We start from the raw sequence: 21,517 nt of genomic DNA on the forward strand, positions 1-21,517 counted from the left end.
GCTATGGTTATCTTGTAATTCTTAGTCAGGATATCAATAATGATTCTTAGTTTTATTTGTAGAAAGTAAAAGAACATGAAATAAAGGGTACTTGTTATGCAGTAATAGAGAGCAGATTGGGGTTTTGGAGATGCTTTGTCTTCTGAATCTCTGCTTTCCTACCATCTTCTTCTTCACGCACGCAAGGCTCCTTCCATGGCAAGCTGTATGTTAGTGAATCACCGTTGTCAATGGCTACCAGCCGTCCTCTCAGTGAAAATGGTCCATGTGCATGGCTAATCATCTGTCGGTTCTCATTTGTGTTGGAATAGAATCCGTTGATCCTTTTGCACACTGTCACTGCGCCCAACATTCATGAGTTTGAAACTCATCACAGTCATCTCTTCTCATATCCTACTCGGAATACCACAGATAAGGTTTAGACTTTCCGGATCTCAAGAATGCTGCTAATTGATTATAGTTTATACCACGAAGACTCTGATCTCACGGATTTGAATGCTCTGTTGTCAGGAGAGGCAATCAAACTCATGAACCAGGAGCCTAAGAGATACACACTCAATCTAAGATAGAACGGAAGTGGTTGTCAGGCACGCGTTCATGGGTTAGGAATGGTGATGAGTGTCACGGATCATCACATTCATCATGTTGAAATGCGAATGAGTATCTTAGAATAGAAACAAGCGTGATTGAATGAAAAACAATAGTAATTGCATTAATCCATCGAGACACAGCAGAGCTCCTCACCCCCAATCATGGGGTTTAGAGACTCATGCCGTAGGAGATACAAAGTTCAGATGTAAAAAAAATATCATGAGGTACAAAATAAATCTCTAAAAGTAGTTTTTATACTTAACTAGTGTCCTAGGTTTTCAGAAAATGAGTAAACTAAGATAGATAGTACAGAAATCCACTTCCGGGGCCCACTTGATGTGTGTTTGGGCTGATCATTGAAGCTTTCACGTGCATAGGCTATTCCTAGAGTTAAACGCCAGTTCTGGAGCCAGTTTGGGCGTTTAACTCCAACTTCTAACTTGGTTCTGGCGTTTAACGCCAGAATAGGGTAGAAAGTTGGCGTTTAAACGCCAGTTTGTGTTATTAAAACTCGGGCAAAGTATAAACTATTATATATTGCTGGAAAGCTCAAGATGTCTACTTTCCAACGCAATTGAGAGCGCGCCAATTGGGCTTCTGTAGCTCCAGAAAATCTATTTCGAGTGCAGGGAGGTCAGAATCCAACAGCATCTGCAGTCCTTTTTCAACCTCTGAATCAGATTTTTGCCCAGGTCCCTTAATTTCAGCCAGAAAATACCTGAAATCACAGAAAAACTCACAAACTCATAGTAAAATCTAGAAATATGATTTTTGCAATAAAACTAATAAAAAATACACTAAAAATCAACTAAAACATACTAGAAACTATATCAAAATACCCCCAAAAAGCGTATAAAATATCCGCTCATCAATGGTCTCCCTTAATTTCTTGTAAAAATTTTTTCAATTTTTGAGTATAAATATGTTTAAGTTAATTTTTTGAATTTTTAAATTTGTTGAGTATGAATTTGTTTGTTGAATTTTTTAGTACAAATCTGTTTAAGTTCATTTCTGAATTTGTTGAATATGAATATGTTTGTTGAGTTTCTTGGATTTCTTGAGTTTGTTAAAATTTGTAGTATGAATATGTTTAGGTTAATTTCTTGAATTTTTTGAGTATGACTCTGTTTGTTAAATTTCTTGAATTTGTTGAAATTTTTTATGTTTTTTTTTTATTATTAGTGTTTATAGTTATTTTTGTTGATGTTGCTGTGAATTTAGGGTTGCTGAATAGGGAATAAAGACTGTTAGATAAAAATTTAGTCAAATCGTCAAATCGTTTAACGTTTTTTAGTTATCAACTTCACGGTGAAGTTGACTATACCTGAATACTTATTCAAAAATTTAAACTGACTCAGTCTTGTGTTTATCAAACTTTATATTTTTTTTTGTTATTAAAACTCTTGTATCATGTTATAAAATCATTTATTCTGATAACTGATATTGATAAGAGAAAGGTAAAAAACTTACATATAATTATCCTCATGTAAAGTTAATAGTTAAAAATTGTAAGATTATAATTTAATCAAACTTGTCAAATTATTTGACGATTGTTAACTAGCAATTTCATATAAAAATAATTATATATGAACTATACGTGAGTATCTATTTTGGAGAAGGTGAAAATTCTGATGTAATTATTTTTATATTAAGTTGATAGTTGAAAATTGTTAAATTATAATTTAATCAAACAGGTCAAATTATCTGATAATCCTTAACTATTAACTTTACATAAAAGATACTGTATGTGAATATCTAGTTAAAAATTCTACAATATATTTATATATAATCATACTTTAAATCTAAAAGAATTCTTAGATAAAAAAAATAAATTTTTTTGATGAGTAGCTTCATCTCCACATGCATGCATGAGTTATATTGATATATATAGTTAAAACTTACTGGAGACAAAAATAAGAATAGCGATGGTAATAGAGTTAGCAATCCCTCCAATGGTTTGGGCAAAAATTGCTGTTAGGACACCCATTGCTCCTCCTAATATAGTTCCCAATCCACGGTTGATGCCCTTTCCTAGTGTTTCTCTTGATCACACAAACACATTCATTGTCATCTAATTTATTGCATTGCAAGTACGTACTTGGAGTGATTTGCGGCGGTTTTTAGCCGCTGCGAAACGGGATTTCAGCGGTTTCTTAAGCGTCGCCTGTTAGGAAGGATGTTATATGATTTTGTGGCGGTTCTCAGGAACCGCTAGCACAACCGTCGCAAAACCCAGAAATAGCGTCGCAATGTTTAGTGGCGGTTTGAGACCGCCGCAATCTGGACAACAGTGATCCACACGAAATGACCGGCGGTTTGAAACCGCCGCTGTTTAATGGCCAACGTTTTTGAAATGTAACTGGCGGCGGTTTAAAACCGCCACTATCTCATAACCTGAATTTTCAAATTTCTAACGCCTAGTTCACAACCGCCACTATTTTTCAGTTAAATGGCCACAAAAATACTGTATTGTACACCGGCAATCTACGCTGTTTTCTATTTTAATGTACATTTTTTCCTTTTTTTTAATCCTTCTTAATATTAGTAAGTTAAATTATTTTATATACCAAAAAATAAATTGCAGGGTAAACGACAATAGCAAAACCATTAATTTAATTAATATAATTATCCGAATATCAATAAAGTGTACTCCTTACTAAGAGTTGCATAATCAACAACATAAAAGTGTATATCTGAAAGAAGAAAATGTTCCATAATCCTAAGATCTACTTTCTATTATGTCCCTCCAACGCACTTATCTATGCGGCGATGTCTGATGGCAGCTTCCTACCTTGCCCTTGAAGTAGACATATCAAAGCACTCTCCATTGCCTGCATCCTGACCTTCCCAGCTGCTACTTCATCCTCCACTGCCTGTCTTTTTGTCTTCTCGGCTGCTACTTCATTCTCCACTGCCTTGCTTTTCAATTTCTCTACTGCCAACTCTGCTTGTAGTTCAAGCAGCACCCTTTGGGTCTCCTCCCTTTCAAACCATTGCTCGGCTGATGGGAATTCATACCGAAGACTTGACTAGAAGTCGGCCCCAACCCCATGCCACGCACCCTACCCGGGTGCTCTTTTCCGAGAGCTTGAGCAAGTGAATCATTCTGAGACAACAGTCTAGAGGATTCATCACGTTGTTCAATAGTCTCAATTATTTCCTACACACATAGATAAGCAATTATAAGCATTTATTAACTAGTCGCTAACCGCACAGACTTCCAATAAAATTTTAAAAACTAAAACATAGGAGAAACTACTTCCCGATTCTCAACACATTACTTACTCCAATAGCGCGAACTGCATCATGGACATAGGAGCCATTAGATCTTTTGTGCGTTAAGAGATACAACTCTCCTCTACTAACTCTCCTCCCTTGTCGTTTCGACTGTACCAATAATGATAACAAAGTGAATAAGTAGAGGAATAGATAGTTTAAAAACATTCCCAAAATTAGATTACCTCTTCTTCTCCGAGCCTTGCCAAGCTTTTCGATCCGCCGACGTGGGTGTAAAGCTGCTTTGATCGATTCTCAGCATTTTTCTTACACTTCTCCTGTCATGCCATCAAATTAAGAGTTACTAGACACTAGTTCTAACTAACTCAATGGGACATAAATGGACTTTTTCTGTTATGAAACAAAACTATATTACCTGTGTCTCTTTACTATTGTGATAATCGAGAAACCATCTCCAATGGTCCGCAGTAATTCCATCTAGGCGGTTTTTAATATTTTCTTCAAGTGAAAGTTCTGGGTCATAGCAGTGATGGTATAATCTCTTCCTCGTTTCCTTCCAAGCCCTTCCTAGCATTTTGAATATTATACGCTTGATAATTCCTCTACTATCTTCTTCAAAATGGAACATTTCCTACAACATTAAAATTAAGCTGTCAGTAGTGTTCAAATTATGAGTTTGGAATGGTACAAAAAAATAAAAATAACGTTTTACCTTTACACATTCATTATAGACCTCGTTCCTGGTGCGAACCTTTCTCCAGTCCTTCTCGCAGATTGGGAATTTGGTGTAGTCAGATCCTAGCAGTCCCATAACGCCGCTTAGTAGACCTGCTTCATCCCCAACTGGTTGCAGTGCACTGTTAAACCTGAGTACGATCTTTCTTCCGTTAGGTGGCTTCATAGCTTCCTTTACACTCAGTTTGACCTGTTTGATTGTGCCATCAGATTTTGTAAAACATATTAATTCTTAGTTAGTTACCATTGGAGTCAAGCTGCGAAGACATCATAGGAAAATAGGGCAATGAAAAATAGAATTAAATAAATTTTCTTATACCAATTGTTTTAACATCCCAAAATTCTGTGATCTTGCGTCCCTTGCGCTTATGAGCATCCGATGCAGCAAAAAGGTTATCAACATGTTGGTCAAAAGAATCTACCTCATTTGCCTCTAGGTCTATGTCTTCGGCGTCCAGCTCCGAGTTTTGAACATCATTCGTGCAAGCCTGTGGAGCAGGCAGTGGTTCGCTGCGGGGCGGACGAAAGGGGCGTAAAGACGAGGATGCGGGGGCACCACTGCCATTGGGCGGCAGAATTGGGCAATCCGCTCTCTGTGAAGTTGAGGCCGCATCAAATCCTACTTGAGGCTGCTGACATACTGTGTCTACACGGGCTTTCTTCGGGAAATGACCTACCCTGGGCATCTTTTCTAACTGCATTCGGATCAAAACAAATTGATAATAATTAATATATAGATAATAATATGTATTAACATGCAAAAATGACACTGGCATAGCCCAATTACTATTAATTGAACTCGGGTATTTATGGCATATTGATACTAAACAATTTATAAAATGAGACCAAAGACCGCAGTTAAGGGTGATAATAGATAATTTAATATATAATATATACAAAGACATGAAGACACTTCATTTTCAATTCTCTTAGCTTGTTACTCAACAAGTAGTTGATGTCAATTTGTTTCCACTCGATGTTAGGAAATTATTTAATTTCCTAATTTATTTGTGGGCAATACATATATTAATTATAATCACAAATTATGCTATTTCAAATTAAATGACTTATATAATGATGATCTCATTTATCGTTATAAATGCTAAATTGAATAAGTCATTATTACTTTTGATTTGGAATTAAATGAGAATAAAACCAAATATTATCTTTTGTTTCTTAGATAATTATCTTTTTGGATTTTAGATATATTATCTTTTGGCTTTAGATACTATTTTATTTGGGTTTTAGGGTTTAATGGGTGTCATGCTCAAATATAAATAGACCTTCAGGGTTTTTGTTCCCAATATACCAAAGCCGCTTTTGTTGCTCTTTCTCCATCAAAAGAGTTGTAGTTTAGCCACCTAGGAATACAGAAGACTTTGGTTGAGGAAGATCGAAAGAACCACCAGATCCAAATTCTTCCGTCAATTTCTAACTCTTATGAATAAAGGTACGTTTCCGTATTATGTTATATTTTTGGTGATTCAATATGGATAATCTGGATTAATAAAATTATTTATTCCAACAAGTGATATCAGAGCCATCCATAATTCAATCATAAAAAATATTCAATTTTTTATATTATTGAATCAATTATATATATATATATATATATATATGCGTGTTTACATTATGTATAAAATTGTTGCATGCTTGATGAAATTATTCCCATTATCTGTCTGCATCAATACGTATATATACGCATTATATATATATGAAACGTATTCCCTGTATGCCGTTTTGGTTCGCGCATATATATATTACATGCGACGCATATGTATATTATTGGGTGATATATACAACTTTTCACTGTATATAACGTAATTATTTTTTAAAGGTTAATGTTGTTTCAGTTATATATGTATATATACGGTCAAATAGATATTTTTTTTTATCATGTGTTTTTCAAATATTTTTGTAACCGTATATAATTGGTTTTTAATTATGTGTGCTATTAATTTGGTATAAAATTAATTGATTATTCTTTTAGGATATAAGGATTAATATGTATATGTCACTTATACGAATATTAATTGATCCAAAAGAAGATTTATATTTACCCAAGTTATGTGTATATAATAATAATAATAATAATAATAATAATAATAATAATAAATTTATTGTTACATAAGAAAAGTAGTAACAATTTGAATTATTATACCTATCTATTTTATAAAGATTTAGTTTTGGAATAAATTGATTGAACATTATGCTGCCAAAGTAGCCTCTTTTGTGAAAATTGATTTATTCAAAACATAAGGAATATGGCGATATATAATTCATGCGAATATTGGTCAACCCAAAGGAATGTCTATATTTGACCGAATTATATACACATATTGATAGTAAATACATGTTTGGGTAATTAATTAAGAACAAAGTAATGCTTATTATTTATGCAAATAATAATCGGCCCAAAGGAAGTTTATTGTTTGGCCAAATAATAAGCATTGCACACTTTTGTTAATTTTCTATTAATTATGCGGTCAATAATCGGCCCAAAGGAAGGTTATTGTTTGGCCAATTAATAGAAAATATATGCTGTAATAAATAGGTTGCGAAGTTTAAGTCTCCACGTGCGCATTAAGTCGGTCCAAAGAAAGGCTTAATGTGTGACAGGAATTTTGACAATATTAGATTACTGCAATGAGAGTATCACTTACAGTTAATTTTTCTATCCAAAGATTAAAAATTAATGTTGTTCTAGATATCTCAATATGGATTTTTTTTCATTATTTAACTAATGTTTATTGCATGTTCTTTTTGTTCTAATCCAGAAACTATGGCTTTAGTTACCAATGTTTCTGCACAAATTAGCAGTATTCCTATGCTTAATGGTTCAAACTTTAAAGTTTGGAAGGATGTCGTAGAGATTGTCCTCGATTGTATGGATCTGGATATAGCTCTTCGAGAGGAGAAACCTACTTCCACTCCGGAAAATCTCAATGAGGTTAAAATAGAGAAGTGGGAGAGATCCAATCGAATGAGCATTATGATCATGAAACGTTCAATTCCTGAGGCGTTTCGGGGCTCAATTACTGAGGATAAAGATGCCAAACAGTTCCTAAAGGATGTTGAGAAATTCTTTACTAAGAATGAAAAGGCGGAGGCAAGTAGTCTTTTAAGCAAACTTGTCTCCATGAGGTATAAAGGTAAAGGGAACATAAGGGAGTACATTATGGAAATGTCTCATCTTGCTTCAAAATTGAAAGTACTAAAGCTAGAGTTGTCTGAAGATTTACTTGTGCATTTCATTTTGATTTCCCTTCCTGTACACTTTGGGCAATTCAAAGTGAGTTATAACACTCTGAAGGACACTTGGTCCTTAAATGAGCCTATATCTCACTGTGTGCAAGAAGAAGAAAGGCTACAGCAAGATAAGACTGAAAGGCTCACATGGCTTCATCTTCTCAGTATAAAAGAAAGCGTGATACTACTGCGGATGTGCCTTCTCAGTAGAAAAAGGCTAAGAAACAGGATCAAGTTTCAACTTGTTTCTTCTGTAAGAAGGTGGGACACATGAAGAAGGATTGTACCAAATATGCCACCTGGCGTGTAAAGAAGGGTATAATTCTGACCGCCAAGTGATGCTGAAAGATACATCTATGTGGCAGACGGCAATATAGTTGCAGTCAAAGCTATAGGAACTTTTAGATTATGTTCCATGAGTGGATTTTACTTGGATTTATTAGAGACATTTTATGTACCGTCATTTAGACGAAATTTGGTTTCTGTTTCTTGTTTGGACAAATCAGGTTATCTTTGTTCGTTCGGAGATAATAAAGTCAGTCTCTTCTATAGTTCGAATAATATTTGCTCTGGTCATTTGGTAGATAATCTATATAGGCTTGACTTAAATTCCTATAATAATGAAATACTGCAAACGGGTACAAAACAAAAACTAAATGAGAATTCAGCATCATTATGACACAAACGCCTAGGTCACATCTCTAAATAGAGAATTCAGAGGCTCGTGTCGGATGGAATTCTTGGACCCCTAAAATTGGTGGACTTTGAAGTCTGCATTGAGTGCATAAATGGGAAAAGGACAAACGAAAGAAAATTAGGTGCCAATAGAGCTAAAGATGTCTTAGAACTGATACATACCGATATATGTGGCACATTCCCTACTGTCTCTTGGAATAGACAACGGTACTTTATTACGTTCATAGATAATTACTCTTGTTACGGGTATCTATATTTAATTCATGAAAAGTCCCAAGCCTTGGATGTTTTCAAGTCTTTCAAAGCTGAAGTTGAACTTCAACTTGGAAAGAAAATTAAAGCTGTCAAATCTAATCGTAGTGGTGAATACTACGGAAGATATGATGGTTCAGGTGAGCAACGTCCCGGGCCTTTTGCTCTTTTTCTAGAGGAGTGTGGTATTGTTCCGCAATAACCATGCCAGGCAAACCTAGCATGAATGGTGTTGCAGAGCGAAGGAACCGAACTCTCAAGGACATGGTGAGAAGTATGATTAGTCATTCTTCCTTGCCTGAGTCACTCTGGGGAGAAACCTTAAAGACCGCAGTGTACATCCTTAATAGAGTGCCAAGCAAAGTAGTTAACAAAACCCCATATGAAATTTGGACTGGGAAAAGGCCCAGTATAAAGCATTTGCATATTTGGGGATGTCCAACTGAGTTGTGACCTTATAGGCCGCATAAAAGAAAATTGGACTCAAGAAAAATTAGTTGCTACTTTGTTGGTTACGCTGAGCGTTCACGGGGGTACAAGTTTTACAATCCTGCATCAAGGTCTATTTTTGAACGGAAAATATGAGATTTCTTGAGGATGTTGAGTTTGGGGGGAAGAAAATATTAGAAATGTTGCTTTTGATGAGGATTCTATAACTAACAATGATCAGGACCTTGTGCCTATTATTGTTCAAGATATAGTTAAAGTACAAGAGCATAGTGAGAATCCTGCTGTAGATCTAGTTACAGTACAAGAGAACAATAAGAATATTATTGTTGCTTAAGATACTACTACAGTACTAGAAAATAATGAGAATCCTCCTCAACCCCAATCCATACAACAAGCTCAACAACCTCAAGAAGTGTCATTAAGGAGATCCAATAGAGAAAGGAAAAAATCCATCTATGGTCTCAAACAAGCTTCCTGTCAATGGTATCACAAGTTTCATCAAGTCATTACCTCATACGGTTTTGAGGTGAATATCATAGATGAGTGTGTATACCGCAAGATCAGTGGGAGTAAATATATCTTTTTGGTGTTATATGTTGATGACATTCTACTTGCCAGTAACCATATAGGCTTGTTGCATGATAAGAAATTTCTATCGAACAAATTCGAAATGAAAGATCTTGGTGATACCTCTTTTGTATTAGGAATCGAGATACTAAGAGATCGTTCTCAAGGTATTCTTGGATTATCACAAAAGAACTATATCGAAAAGATTTTAAGTAGATGTGGCATGGAAAATTGTAGACAAATGGACACACCCGTAGCTAAAGGAGACAAGTTCAGTCTCAAGCAATGCCCTAAAATTGATCTTGAGAGGACGGCAATGCATGATAAACCTTATGCATCAGCACTAGGGAGCTTAATGTATGCTCAAATCTGCACACGTCTCGATATATCATTTATAAAGGGAGTGTTGGGTATATACTTGAGCAATCCAGGCATGAATCATTGGATAGCTGTTAAATGCATAATGCGTTATTTAAAGAGAACAAAAGATTACATGCTTACTTATCGGAGATCAGAAAATTTGGAGATCATTAAGTACTCTGATTCCGATTTTATGGCATATGGTTGCGAAACTTTGTCACTGAGCTTCATATAGTAGATGACATTGAAAGGCCATTAAAGATATTTTGTGACAATAAGTCAGCAGTACTATACTCCAATAACAATAAGAGCTTGACAAAATCGAAGCATATAGACATCAAGCTCTTAGTTGTCAAGGAGAAAGGTTAAGAAAAATTGGATTTCCATAGAACATATAGAAACAGAGTATATGCTAGCAAACCCATTAACCAAGGGATTGATCCCTAAAGTCTTTCATGAGCACACTGCTCGGATGGGTGTCAATATTTGTGATGCCTTGGTTTAGTGGGAGTTTATTTTATGCTATATGTCCTATGACAGATATTGAATTATTTTTCTGTGGAATTAAGTTGATGGTTTATTTCATGTTATGTGAAATGTTCATTTTGCAATATTTGTATTGTGTTTGATCTCAATAAAGTTTTAAAGTTGGACCAGCTGGAAATAGACATGCATGAGATCACTTGGCATGTAATTTCCATATTACTCATCCAAATTTGATCTATGTCGTTAAGTATATTAGGATGGTGATTGTCGTGGTTTAGTCACGACATTAATGTGATAAAACCTGCAGTAGTTCCATATCTAATGTATGAGGTGAACCAGATTGTTAAAGTAATGAGAGAAATAGCATTCAGATGCGCGTATAAAGTTTATAGGATGTGATTATGTCAAGAAAGAATATATGTATAGCCCAAGTGGAAGATTGTTAAGAAATTATTTAATTTCCTAATTTATTTGTGGGTAATACATATATTAATTATAATCACAAATTATGCTATTTCAAATTAAATGACTTATATAATGGTGATCTCATTTATCGTTATAAATGCTAAATTGAATAAGTCATTATTACTTTTGATTTGGAATTAAATGAGAATAAAACCGGATATTATCTTTTGTTCCTTAGATAATTATCTTTTTAGATTTTAGATATATTATCTTTTGGGCTTTAGATACTATTTTATTTGGGCTTTAGGGTTTAATGGATGTCATACTCAAATATAAATAGACCTTCAGGGTTTCGGTCCCCAATATACCAAAGCTGCCTTTGTTGCTCTTTTCCCATCAAAAGAGTTGCAGTTCAGCCACCTAGAAATACAGAAGGCTTTGGTTGAGGAAGATCGAAAGAACCACCAGATCCAAATTCTTCCGTTAATTTCTAACTCTTATGAGTCAAGGTACACTTCCGCATTCTATTATATTTTTGGTGATTCAATATGGATGATCTGGGTTAATAAAATTATTTATTCCAACACTTGAAGCTATAAGCACCAGTGGACAATATATTCTTGCTTTGTAAAATCCCTATCTCATAAATATATAATAATATATATGTGTGTAAAAATGTTGATGAAATGAATGTTAATAAATTAAAGCCTACATTTGATGCAATTTTGTGGAAACTTGTTCATTAGAATGGTCTGGAAGCAATTTTATATCTCATTATATATTTCTGCAAAAATGCAAAGGCCTATATAAACTATAGCATCATCATCATAGCACAAAATACTACAAGCCAAAAAGGTTAAATAAAAAAAATTCATTCTATGAATTATTAATTATGTTTGAGGATAATGTAAATTTAGCTATATATATTTAGCTATAATAAGTAATAAACTTAATATGTACTATTCGAAAATCATTAAAAAATAAAAAAAAATCCCTGCCTGTCTCCCTTTACTTCAACAAACAAATTTGGTTATAATAATTATTCAAAAAAATTTTGGGCTTGAGACTTAGCAGTAGCATGTTTATCAATTAAAAAAATATCATGTGTAGTTATAATAATTGCTAATAATATTGGAGAGTTGAGATTTGACTACTAAATGTAAACTAAACGTGCTGGAGAGGTCATTACTTATTTCTATGTTAACAACGTCACAAGTCATTGCAAAATTTGGACAATGAACATTGTTTGCAAGAAATTTCTATGTCCTGGGTAGCAACATCTTCCGTAATTCACACTTTAAGTTGATTAAATATTTCTTCCTATCGCCTAAATAGTGTCACTATTAACACTGCTCACTTATAGACCAGTCACTTCAAAGTTGAAACCTGAAATTTGAGTCAATAGAAGTATCTAGAAAAGTAAAAAAGCCAAGGAGCACTACAGCCTTCAGATAATTCATGTTTTGTTATTTGATTAGGCTTATATTGATCCTACACGTTATTCTAATACTACTTTTTCTAACTTTGAACTAAGACAATTCATTTGACCCAAAATATATAGTCATGGATACATAACAAAAGTGCAAAGTCTTTGATACATAGCAAACAATATTTGATAATTAGAATCCTAATTCTTGTATATAATACTCCATGCCCATTCTTATTAGTTTAAATCACCTCCCCTGTATTTGATGGTTACTAATTTCTGAAAGATTGAAAACTTTTCCCTTTTTTAAGGTCTAATTGTTCGTGGCATTATCACCAAGCATTAGATATTTTATAGCATGAAAAAAAAGTTAAAAGATCCTATATGGTAAGTGGGGAGTGGGAGACTTGAGAATCATGATAAATTGGTTTAGCGTTATTAGTATTGACTGAGAAAATACTAAACGCAGTCCAACTGAGAATAAAAAACGCAGGCAACCATTATCAGCAAAAATATTCAAATATAACAGTGAAAAAATAAAAAACCAGTCAAACTGAGACCTAATACCCAACTCAGAATCCACCATTAACGGACTCATGCTCCTCATCAACAAAAGCCACTCCCCATTAACAAATTAACTCAGCTAACCACATTAGAAGAAACTTGCATGTCAACTTTAAACTAATTATTGGCCTCTTTTTCAAACACTAAACATGCAATTGAGCATAGGGTATCCAGTGGTACTTACCCGCAGGTGGATGACTGGATTGACGGTGAGAGTGGAACCACCGGGCTTCGGGCAGAGCAAGAAGGGGCTCCAGGACACTGGATCGCCGCAGAGACAGACGTAGAGGAGAAGAACCAGGACGAAGAAGGCGTCTTAGTGGTTCGACAATATCAAATGGTTTATTATTAGGTGAATAATAAGGATTCTGGCTTCTCTGATTTGAAATTTAAGCATAAACAAAAATATGCTTTGAAGTTTGAACTTTGAATCGGTTTAACAAAAAAAAAATTAAAAAAAAAATTGATCTCAATTACTATTTTAATATCTTCGACTTTTATTTTATTTTATTTTAATCTTGCGCGTATATTTTTAGTAAATTTTAATCTTTTAATTTATTGAAAGAGTAATTATGAAATTTTAAGAATTAGTTTAAAAATAATGAAAATAAATGCAATGTTTAAAAAATAGGTGAATGGCAATATCAAAGAAACTTCTAAAAACTTAAGATTTGGAAATATTTTGCATGAATTATCGATTAGTTGCAAGCACACAGAACTCAAAAAAATCACCTATAAATCAAGTATATGTCCTTGAAAAATAGTATAATAATATCTGCATCCAGATAAGTGAATTTATATCCTTTTACTAATTTTTTTAGTTTAATGAAATAAAACAAGATATAAAAATTCTACAGACATACATTTCAAAAATTATTCTTCTGAGGTAGATTGACCTCTCTTGTTCTTTTAATTAATTTTATAATATATATACATATTAGAAAAATAAATTTTTAATAATTTTTATTATAAGATAACGAGATCTTCAAAAAATATGTTTTAACATAAATTATTCTTCTTCAAATTATACAGAGTTAACCTGTCACACAAAAATAATTTTAAAAAATTTTAAAAGTTAAAAATTTATTAAGACAAAAATGTTCCATCCAATATTTTTGAGAATCAATTTTAGGTATTTATTCTATAAATAATTTTTCCTCTATAAAGTACAAGGTACAAGTCAGAGGTTGCCATTTTACCAATATGATAGTCATGATTACAGAATATAGTTCATTAAACAGTTTCGCCACCTAGGTTTATGCATTTATATTTGTATTACATTTAAAAACGTATATATATGACAAATCCGTAATATAAAAGTCTTGAATTCGTACGAACCATTAATCCAACAAGTCACAATATAAATTAATTCAAGAATTATATATTAATTTGAGATTAATCTCCTCCAAATTCATAGCTACTTCATCAAATTCAACATTCAAAGGAAAAAACACAAACAGTCACTTTGTTCAAGATAGTCCCAATATTTCATAAGATAAGGCAGACTAATAATAAAGAGTCGAGTCAACAGATACCATTCTCCTCTGGAGTTTTATTGAGGTCAAAGGCTATGATGGAAGGTTGGTGTCCTTTAGAGACAACCTCATCAGAATTATCTGGCACAATGTCTTCTTCGAGCATTGAATCTTGAACTATCTTGCCTGTCTCTTCCAGAACTTCTTGAGTCTTTTCCCGAGCCAAACCTGACGGATACACCATAAGCAACTAAGTTATTAGAAGTTACAAATTTTACAAAAACCAAATCACAAAATAGCTCCATGTTATAAACTGCTGGTTTGGCTTACGTTCCCAAAGTTTCGTAAGACCTCTTTCTATAAGAGTGAATTCCTCCCGAGACGCAATTTCAAGTTCAACCTGCAGACTATTCTGATAGCGTGTCTACACAAATTTAAAGAGGTTCCAGCTGAAAAGGTGCAGTAATTGGTAGCTAGAAATCATCAACCACACTAACTAGAGGCACTTTCTAGATACTTCAGCAACATTTAATGCTTCACGTTTCAACTTAAGAACATGCCAAATGGACATCGTGGTATCTAAGTAACTAATAAAGTACAATTCAAAAACTCTCATTTTTAAAACCAGCCAGACCAAACAGAAATATAGATCAGGTATAGGTGTTCTATTCTACCTACACATGAACATGCTAAGATCAACACCTGGAATCTGGAAGGAGAATATAAGATAGAAGAAAAAAAAGAATACAAGATACAATAAGGAGGAATAATGTATGAAGCCATCCTGAATCAAATTGATAAAACAATTGATGAGCGGATAATTTATACGCTTTTTTGTATTATTTTTAGTATGTTTTTAGTAGAATCTAGTTACTTTTAGGGATGTTTTCATTAGTTTTTATGTTAAATTCACATTTCTGGACTTCACTATGAGTTTGTGTGTTTTTCTGTGATTTCAGGTATTTTCTGGCTGAAATTGAGGGACTTGAGCAGAAATCAGATTCAGAGGTTGAAGAAGGACTGCTGATGCTGTTGGATTCTGACCTTCCTGCACTCAAAATGGATTTTCTGGAGCTACAGAACTCAAAATGGCGCGCTTCCAATTGCGTTGGAAAGTAGACATCCAGGGCTTTCCAGTAATATATAATAGTCCATACTTTGGCCAAGATTAGATGACGTAAACTGGCGTTCAATGCCAGATCTCTGCCCAATTCTGGCGTCCAACGCCAGAAAAAGATCCAAAACCAGAGTTGAACGCCAGAAATGGATCAAAACCTGGCGTTAAACTCCACAAATGGCCTCTGCACGTGGAAAGTTAAAGCTCAGCCCAAGCACACACCAAGTGGGCCCCGGAAGTGAATTTATGCATCAATTACTTACTCATGTAAACCCTAGTAGCTAGTTTATTATAAATAAGACCTTTTACTATTGTATTAGACATCTTTGGATTATCTTTTGATCCTTTGATCATCTTTGGACGCCTGGTTCTTAGATCAGAGGGGCTGGCCTCTCGGCCATGCCTGGACCTTTCACATATGTAATTCCAACGGTAGAGTTTCTACACTCCATAGATTAAGGTGTGGAGCTCTGCTGTTCCTCAAAGATTAATGCAAAGTACTACTGTTTTCTATTCAATTCATCTTATTTCGCTTCTAAGATATTCATTCGCACTTCAACCTGAATGTGATGAACGTGACAATCATCATCATTCCCTATGAACGCGTGCCTGACAACCACTTCCGTTCTACCTTCGACTGAATGAGTATCTCTTAGATCTCTTAATCAGAATCTTCGTGGTGTAAGCTAGAATGATGGCGGCATTCAAGAGAATCCGGAAAGTCTAAACCTTGTCTGTGGTATTCCGAGTAGGATTCAATGAATGAATGACTGTGACGAGCTCCAAACTCACGATTGTTGGGCGTTAGTGACAGACGCAAAAGGATAGTAAATCCTATTCCAGCATGATTGAGAACCGACAGATGAATAGCCGTGCCGTGACAGGGTGCGTTGACCATTTTCACTGAGAGGATATGATGTAACCATTGACAAGGGTGATGCCTCCAGACAATTAGCCGTGCCGTGACAGGGCATTGGATCATTTTCCCGAGAGATGACCGAAAGTAGCCATTGACAATGGGATGCATTACTTAAAGCCAGCCATGGAAAGGAGTAAGACTGATGGGATAAAGATAACAGGAAAGCAGAGGTTCAGAGGAACGGAAAGCATCTCCATTCGCTTATCTGAAATTCTCACCATTGATTTACATAAGTATTTCTATCCCTCTTTTATTAATTAATTATATTCAAAAACCCCATAACTGTTTTATATCCGCCTGACTGAGATTTACAAGGTGACCATAGCTTGCTTCATACCAACAATCTCTGTGGGATTCGACCCTTACTCACGTAAGGTATTACTTGGACGACCCAGTGCACTTGCTGGTCAGTTACACGGAGTTGTGAACCATGGTATTGTCATCATGTTTTTGGCGCCATTGCCAGGGAAAGAAAGAGCAATGAATTTTACATAATTAAAGTGTAATCATGATTCCGCGTACACCAAGTTTTTGGTGCTGTTGCCGAGGATTGTTCGAGTTTGGACAACTGACGGATCATCTTGTTGCTCAGATTAGGTAACTTTCTTTTCGTTTTCTTTTCAAAAATTTTTCAAAAATATTTCAAAAAAATTTTCTCATCTGTTTTCGAAAAAATAAAAATGTTTTCAAAAATAAAAATGTTTTTGTTCAGAATTTTTAAGAATGAATTCTAGTGTTTCACGAAGCATGTGAAGCCTGGCTGGCTGTAAAGCCATGTCTAAATTCTTTTGGACTGAGGCTTGCAATTTGTTATCAAGAGCAAGCTAGTTGTTGCTAATCCACCTGCTGTTGTTCCTGATATCTTTCTGAAGCTTGGCTGGCCATTGGCCATGTCTAGTGTTTTGGACCGGAGCTTTCAATGAAAGCTTGGCTGGCTAGTGAGCCATGTCTAATTTCTGGACTGAAGCTTTAGACTAACATGGCAAGATTCCTGGAATTCATATTAAAAATTTTGGAATCCTTATTTTTTCCTTTTCAATTAATTTTCGAAAAAAAATCCAAAAAAAATTAGAAAATCATAAAAATAAAAAATATTTTTGTGTTTCTTGTTTGAGTCTTGAGTCATATCATAAGTTTGGTGTCAATTGCATATGCATCTTGCATTTTTCGAAAATTCATGCATTCATAGTGTTCTTCATGATCTTCAAGTTGTTCTTGGTAAGTCTTCTTGTTTGATCTTTGCATTTACATGTTTTGTGTCTTTCTTTGTTTTTCATATGCATTCTTGAATTCTTAGTGTCTAAGCATTAAAGAATTCTAAGTTTGGTGTCTTGCATGTTTTCTTTGCATTAAAAATTTTTCAAAATTGTGTTCTTGATGTTCATCATGATCTTCATAGTGTTCTTGGTGTTCATCTTGACATTCATACTGTTCTTGCATGCATTCCTTGTTTTGATTCAAAAATAAAAGAGAAAAACATGAAAATGATGTTTTTAATTTTTCTCTCTCATCATAAAAATTCAAAAATCAAAAAAATATCTTTCCCTTTTTCTCTCATCAAATTCGAAAATTAGATTTGACTTTTTCAAAAAATTTTAAAATCAAGTTGTTTCTTATGAGTCAAATCAAATTTTCAATTTGAAAATCTTATCTTTTTCAAAACCTTTTTCAAAAATCAAATCTTTTTCATTTTTCTTAGTTATTTTCGAAAAATTCAAAAATATTTTTTAAAAATCTTTTTCTTATTTTTATATCAAATTTTTGAAAATAACAATAACAATTAATGTTTTGATTCAAAAATTTCAAGTTTGTTACTTGCTTGTTAAGAAAGATTCAAACTTTAAGTTCTAGAATCATATCTTATGATTTCTTGTGAATCAAGTCATTAATTGTGATTTTTAAAAATCAAATCTTTTTCAAAACTAATTTCAATCATATCTTTTCAAAAATATCTTCTTATCTTATCTTTTTCAAAAATTTGATTTCAAAATATCTTTTCTAACTTCTTATCTCCTTCTCTTTTCAAAAATTGATTTTCAAAATTGTTTCAACTAACTAACTAACTTTTTGTTTGTTTCTTATCTTTTTCAAAAATACCTAACTAACTCTCTCTCTCTAATTTTCGAAAATATCTTCCCTCTTTTTCAAAATTTCTTTTTAATTAACAATTTATTTCAAATTTTAAAATCTTAATTTTTGAAAATTACTAACATTTTTCAAAAACTATTTTTGAAAATTACTAACCCTTTTTCAAAAATTATTTTCGAAAATCCTCTCCCTCTCTCATCTTATTCTATTTATTTATTCATCTACTAACACTTCATCTCACCCAAATTCGAACCCTCTCTTCCATCTGTATTCGAATTTCTTCTTCTTCTTTTCTTCTAACTCACACTGGGACCTCTATACTGTGGTAAAAAGGACCCCTATTATTATTATTTTTCTGTTCTCTATTTTTCATATGAACAGGAGCAAGGACAAGAACATTCTTATTGAAGCAGATCCAGAACCTGAAAGGACTCTAAAGAGGAAATTAAGAGAAGCTAAATTACAACAATCCAGAGAGAACCTTTCAGAAATTTTCGAACAGGAAGAGGAGATGGCAGCCGAAAATAATAATAATACAAGGAGAATGCTTGGTGACTTTACTGCACCTAATTCCAATCTACATGAAAGAAGCATCTCCATTCCTGCCATTGGAGCAAACAACTTTGAGCTGAAACCTCAATTAGTTTCTCTAATGCAGCAGAACTGCAAGTTTCATGGACTTCCATCTGAAGATCCTTTTCAGTTCTTAACTGAATTCTTGTAGATATGTGATACTGTTAAGACTAATGGAGTAGATCCTGAAGTCTACAGGCTCATGCTTTTCCCTTTTGCTATAAGAGACAAAGCTAGAGTATGGTTGGACTCTCAACCTAAGGATAGCCTGAACTCTTGGGATAAGCTGGTCAAGGCTTTCCTAGCCAAGTTCTTTCCTCATCAAAAGCTGAGCAAGCTTAGAGTGGATGTTCAAACCTTCAGATAGAAAGAAGGTGAATCCCTCTATGAAGCTTGGGAGAGATACAAAGGACTGACCAAAAAGTGTCCTTCTGACATGCTTTCAGAATGGACCATCCTGGATATATTCTATGATGGTCTGTCTGAGTTATCTAAGATGTCATTGGATACCTCTGCAGGTGGATCCATTCACCTGAAGAAAACGCCTGTAGAAGCTCAAAAACTCATTGACATGGTTGCAAATAACCAGTTCATGTACACTTCTGAAAAGAATCCTGTGAATAATGGGACGCCTATGAAGAAGGGAGTTCTTGAAGTTGATACTCTGAATGCCATATTGACTCAGAACAAAATATTGACTCAACAAGTCAATATGATCTCTCAGAGTCTGAATGGAATGCAAGCTGCATCCAACAGTACTCAAAAGGCATCTTCTGAAGAAGAAGCCTATGATCCTGAGAACCCTGCAATAGCAGAGGTAAATTACTTAGGTGAACCTTATGGAAACACCTATAACTCAACATGGAGAAATCATCCAAATTTCTCATGGAAGGATCAAAAGCCTCAACAAGGCTTTAATAATGGTGGAAGAAACAGGTTTAACAATAATAAACCTTTTCCATCATCCACTCAGCAACAGACAGAGAACTCTGAACAAAATACTTTTAATTTATCAAATCTAGTCTCTGATCTATCCAAGGCCACTGTAAGTTTCATGAATGAAACAAGGTCTTCCATAAGAAATTTGGAAGCACAAGTGGGCCAGCTGAGCAAAAGGATCACTGAAATCCCTCCTAGTACTCTCCCAAGCAATACAGAAGAGAATCCAAAAGGAGAGTGCAAGGCCATTGACATAAGCACCATGGCCGAACCCAATGAAGGAGAGGAGGACGTGAATCCCAAGGAGGAAGACCTCCTGGGACATCCAGTGATCAATAAGGAGCTTCCCTCTGAGGAACCAAGGGAATCTGAGGTCCATCTAGAGACCATAGAGATTCCATTGAACATCCTTATGTCATTCATGAGCTCTGATGAGTACTCCTCTTCTGAAGAGAATGAGGATGTTACTGAAGAGCAAACTGCCAAGTTTCTTGGTGCAATCATGAAGCTGAATGCCAAACTATTTGGTATTGATACTTGGGAAGATGAACCTCCCTTGTTCACCAATGAACTAAGTGATCTGGATCAACTGACATTGCCTCAGAAGAGACAGGATCCTGGAAAGTTCATAATACCTTGTACTATAGGCACCATAATCTTTAAGGCTCTGTGTGACCTTGGTTCAGGGATAAACCTCATGCCCCTCTCTGTAATGGAGAAACTGGGAATCTATGAGGTGCAAGCTGCTAAAATCTCATTAGAGATGGCAGACAATTCAAGAAAACAGGCTTATGGACAAGTAGAGGACGTGTTAGTAAAGGTTGAAGGCCTTTACATCCCTACTGATTTCATAGTCTTGGATACTGGAAAGGAAGAGGATGAATCCATCATCCTAGGAAGACCTTTCCTAGCCACAGCAAGAGCTGTGATTGATGTTGACAGAGGTGAATTAGTCCTTCAATTGAATGGGGACTCCCTTGTGTTTACAACTCAAGGTCATCCTTCTGTCAACATAGAGAGGAAGCATGAAAAGCTTCTCTCACTACAGAGTCAACCAGAGCCCCCACAGTCAAACTCTAAGTTTGGTGTTGGGAGGCCACAACCAAACTCTAAGTTTGGTGTTGAACCCCCATATCCAAACTCTAAGTTTGGTGTTGGGAAGTTTCAACAAAGCTCTGAACATCTGTGAGGCTCCATGAGAGCCCACTGTCAAGCTATTGACATTAAAGAAGCGCTTGTTGGGAGGCAACCCAATGTTTATCTAATTTTTATTTTCATTGTTTTTCATGTTTTATTAGGTTCATGATCATGTGGACTCACAAAATAAATAGAAAAATTGAAAACGGAATCAAAAACAGCAGAAGAAAAATCACACCCTGGAGGAGCAT

At 34.6% G+C, this 21,517-nt stretch overlaps 1 non-coding gene across 1 annotated transcript; it reads right to left on the reverse strand.

The window, feature by feature from the left end:
• Positions 1 to 19,524: 19,524 nt before the first annotated feature.
• LOC112760580 (small nucleolar RNA R71) lies at positions 19,525 to 19,632 on the reverse strand. Its single transcript, XR_003181013.1, has one exon. It is a non-coding gene; the product is annotated as a small nucleolar RNA R71 (small nucleolar RNA).
• Positions 19,633 to 21,517: the final 1,885 nt, after the last annotated feature.

The sequence above is a fragment of the Arachis hypogaea genome, chromosome 16, assembly GCF_003086295.3.
Source record: "Arachis hypogaea cultivar Tifrunner chromosome 16, arahy.Tifrunner.gnm2.J5K5, whole genome shotgun sequence".
Classification (NCBI taxonomy): domain Eukaryota; kingdom Viridiplantae; phylum Streptophyta; class Magnoliopsida; order Fabales; family Fabaceae; genus Arachis; species Arachis hypogaea.